This window comes from Ylistrum balloti, unplaced genomic scaffold (assembly GCF_031769215.1).
Source record: "Ylistrum balloti isolate Yb309-2 unplaced genomic scaffold, AGI_CSIRO_Ybal_v1 Utg371732, whole genome shotgun sequence".
NCBI classification, from domain to species: domain Eukaryota; kingdom Metazoa; phylum Mollusca; class Bivalvia; order Pectinida; family Pectinidae; genus Ylistrum; species Ylistrum balloti.
The window spans coordinates 21452-25470 of NW_026782871.1; positions in this window are offsets into that span (position 1 = coordinate 21452).

A 4019-nucleotide genomic window follows, 5' to 3' on the forward strand; every position below is an offset into this window, starting at 1 on the left:
ACAATGGGACATGCCAATGTCGCACAAATCAAAACGTGACACCGGAAGCGATAAGGAATCATACATAGGAAAAATAAAAATGACACGAGGATAAAAAAATAAACTTATTCCTATTGTAATGATATGTATACGTAAATAAAATTAGTATAAATTTTCAAATAATTCTATTTTTTCTCTTTTTTTCTCTCCCTAATTATTGGCATCCATCAGACATTCAATAACATGTTTTAGGAGTTTTGATCAGGGAGAGAAGTTTTCTAACTACAAGTACTTGTATAAAAGATAGGATAACTGAATAGGTTTAGACTATGATAGATTAGCCTGGTTGTAAATAATACTTACTGAACATATTTTTGTAACATCTTCATACAGTCAGTTTCTGTCAAAGTGCAACCCGTGCCATAATTTCATCTGAAATTAGTTTCCTGTGTTTATATTTGAATTGTTAATTTTCATTTGATATATGACATGACATTCGTTTAATCAGAATTATTTAATACTTCTGAAAACTCATTTATACATCAAATTGTGAGAATAATTTACAGTTTCTCTAACTAAATGACCTTCATTATTTAGGAAAATCCTTTCTACAGATACAAGATTCTAATGGATGGCCCACCTACTGTTTATGATCAAATCAAAGTTTACATTTCCCGTTGAGTGATTTTTGGCTTCGGTTTAAATGTAAATTATATTTATGATAGGCATAGTAGTATACAAATTTGTAGTATGTGTACATGTAGTTTTCATCAGTCGAAATACATAGATCTTCACCCAAGCCTTTATCTAACCAGCTGTATGTATTAAGAAAGACTAGCTACTTTTTGTTAGTTTTTAAAACGAATTGTCATCTTTAATAGAATGGAATATTCTTATCTTTATTATTCTTATTCCTTATTATACAGTATTTCATACTATAGTTTATATCTTAGTTTTTAAATAAGTCAAATTAAGTTGCTTTATTACTGTTTTGCGTCCTATTAACAGCCAGGGTCATTTAAGGAGGTTCCTTGTCTGGATGGCGAAGGAAAGCTGGAGTTCCCTAAGAAAAACCAACGACCTGCAGCCATTACCTAAAAACTGCCTAACGAAGGTGTCGAACCCGCGACCCAAAGGTGGAAGGCTAGTGATAAAGACTTTCGGACACCTTAACAACTCGGCCACTGCGACCCCAAAAAAGTAAAACAAAACTGACTGGACATACCTTAACAAGAATGAAAAATATACATTCACCGTCATCTATGAGTATTTAAAATATTGTACAAGTTTTTTTCTGAAATTACATATTTTCCCCAAATACATCAACGCACCCATACAGCATGTCATCAAAATCATTAACACTCATTTAATGCAAATACTGTCCTACTGTAAGGCGCTCTTAAATAGATAGCGTACAACATTCTAGAACGCGTATATATCTTAACTGGGGTGTTATTGAAAGTTACCTGTACCCCTTAATTAGCTAGATGCCTATCTCCGTCCCCAATTCTAATGACAGCCTATTTTATCAATATACAACGTTAGCAGACTCCTGATCACACCTGTCGCTTGATAGAGGGGTGGGGCACGTGATGTACGGGAACTAAGGTGATGTATGTGCTAGGTATACTGATGGAAAGGAACCGTGATGAGTACATATTTTAGAATACAAACCAACCTGAATGACTAGCCGGTATCATAACGTGTCAAAAATGAAAGTTTTCTGTTTAAATGTAATTAAGTAAAACATTCCCATGTTTATTTCTACAGTAATAACATCTAATCCCGCTAAATCACACTATTTGGATGAGTTGAAATGAAAATAGTTTTCGATATTAAAAGACAAGCGACACAGATTTCGAACAAGAAGAGTACCCTTGATTTGAAAACTTAAGTATGTTTCCATTAAAAGTAAAAACCACATACAAACATTTTTAAAACGTTCTCTCTTGTTAGATATTTTTATCATTTTATTAATTTGTGTTTGTAAATACATATATGTATACTTCTGCAACTTTTCCATCTAGGTAATAAAAGACAAGTACCTTGTGACTTATCAACAATACCTCATTTAGTCGACAGGACTGTTTAACAGTTATGGGCTACATCTGCCCTATCATTGGAATACAGATTCCGTAAGTTTTCTTCGAACAATTTAATGCTTTACCATGTACAATAGATTCGTTGCGCATAAAATGAAAATCTGTTGAGATAAATAATATTAACCAATTGCAGTCGAGTTCAATTAATGTAAATAGCGTTTTCCATGAACAATTCCCGCCATTGCCACAGTGGGCGCCTCCAGCTCTCGAGAGATAAACACGCTCTTCGCTAGATTACGTAGAGAAGTAACACAGAGGTTTTTTTTAGCCATAACAGGGTGCCCGTTAATCAATGACTTAAAAATAAACATACGTTTTCATTACCGTCACACGGGCCGCGAGCGCACGTCCGTTACCTGTCAGACAGGGCGATAACATGGCCGAGCGTGATTTTCATTACCTCATAGAAAATTCGTTTAATAAAGCATTTATTCCTTTTTATTTCACGTAATTGTCTTGTATTAACGCTAGTGCGGCACGCGATAAGTCGGCTCGCCTCGCCGTTAAACCGACTGTCGCGTGAAGCGTGTCGCATTTCACCTGCGAGTTCCGGTAACCCTCGGGAGTGACCGTACACTTAAATACATAAACGGTAACTACTCGATAGATGCCGCTTTGCTTTAATCAAAGACTCGGTTATTATCCTAATCACACGTAACATTTTACCTGTGACAGTAAATACGTTTCAAGCTGCCTTAAATGTTGATAATTGACTTATAATTTCCAGGCGAAATGATGATAATTACTGTTGATATAAAATAATAACCAAGCGGGGATATGATAAAGGCCGCCTGTTCATTCGCAGCACTTATAATGAATAAATGACGTGTATTTTAAACAATAATGTTGACGTTAACAATTTTGCCGCTGCCGGGAGGTTTAATACCTGATAGACGATAGTCCCGGAGCTGCTCACTCTAACTTCCGGTTTGAATGGAATGATAGTGAGGCCGCCCCCATGAGACCGAACTGATTGTTTAACAGATTGCCGACAACAAGTTTATAATACAAGGAAATAGCGCCTGTCAGATTCAATCAAATACTCCCTCGATATTAAACACCGCCACCTCACAATACCTCATCCCGGCTCCCGCCATGTTCGTGTAGTCGAGATTCAGGTACGTCCTAGCAAAGAACAGTCAGTGCGTCTACAGAAATTAATAGAATATCTTTCATGTTATTCACTTTACCTGATTTATTTTGACGGAATTAAAAAATAAACTGATATCGTTCGCAAGCAAAAACAAAGCTCTTAATATCATATTCTCTTGCCTTGCGTACTGCAATTTGCAGGCTCGAGAGAAAGATTTTGCAAGTAATTAGATATCCGTATCGATAATACCCGTAATAACTTGTTTTTTGTTTTATAAAACTACTTTAATGAGGATTTGATGCTGTTTATCAAACTTCAGTGTGATCTTTGTTGACGCAAGAAAAAAAAAACCCACGGCGAGGTCCGCAAATGTTAGGGCTAATGCCGGCCGTCTTTATGTACCCATTCAATGTTGAGGAACAAAAAAAGGAGGATAAAGTATGTGTACAATTTCATTTTATTGTGTTTTTACCAACTATCTAGATACAATTTACTTTAGTATGGTAAAGATAGTACATAAGACACATTTCATCAGAAATCAGAGCTATATACAATAGAGCCAAATAATGAATAAAGCTTCATTATACAGCTGTTTCTTCCTTCTCGGAGCCGTCAGCGATTCTAAGGGCAATAACTCGTGAAACATATGAGGAAAATCCAAATTGGTGGAAACAAATAACAAATGGCAAGAACCAAATGGGGATGAATATACCCCTATAGCAAAGTGATCCTGTCACTGTCAGGGGGGACAATGTCGTTATCAAATAGAGAACTGATACAGATCAAACAGACAGCATCATGGTATCAATCACTCCTCATAATATACCAAAGCAAATAACGCTTAA